Below are 481 nucleotides of genomic sequence, written 5' to 3' on the forward strand. Positions count from 1 at the left end.
GAGTTCACCTGGTGAAGGTCCCGTCAAAGCAACAGGAAGATGAGTCAGCGGCGCTCTTCTCTAATGGGACCCGTTTCCCAAAAGTGATAACAGGTGTCACAAGCGCTAATGGCAGTAAACAACCTGTCTCCATGGAAACAGCAGAATTTTACTGCTGTAAAATCTCTTTCTCTGCTGTAAATTACTTAACGTTTTTTCCTTAACTAAGGAAACCTTTTAAGAGATTCTGTGCAGCTCCCTGAGCTGAAGAGAAATGAACCCTTAAGGTGTTTTTAGGTCCTGAACCTCTGTCCTCTGTCTTTAAGGCTCAGAGCAGCGAGATCCACCCTTCAAAGGTCTGAGCGAGTTTCTCTCCTGATCGTGGCGAGGGCCTCAAACGCACCACGGACGCATCAACCTCAACGGAGATGAAAGCTCGTCAGGATGATTGACGGGTGCTGGGTGAGACCTGGACTGACGGGGGGGGGGGGGGGGGGGGGGG

General features: G+C 50.7%; 1 protein-coding gene across 1 annotated transcript in view; it reads right to left on the reverse strand.

The window, feature by feature from the left end:
* LOC111670253 (neuronal acetylcholine receptor subunit alpha-7-like) overlaps positions 1 to 481 on the reverse strand; it is a 38,126-nt gene that overhangs the window by 36,352 nt on the left and 1,293 nt on the right. The gene's annotated exons all lie outside the window — the stretch shown is intronic.

Source organism: Seriola lalandi, unplaced genomic scaffold (genome assembly GCF_002814215.2).
Source record: "Seriola lalandi dorsalis isolate HSWRI2012SDOR001 ecotype SW California unplaced genomic scaffold, Sedor1 jcf7180002054847, whole genome shotgun sequence".
Classification (NCBI taxonomy): Eukaryota; Metazoa; Chordata; class Actinopteri; order Carangiformes; family Carangidae; genus Seriola; species Seriola lalandi.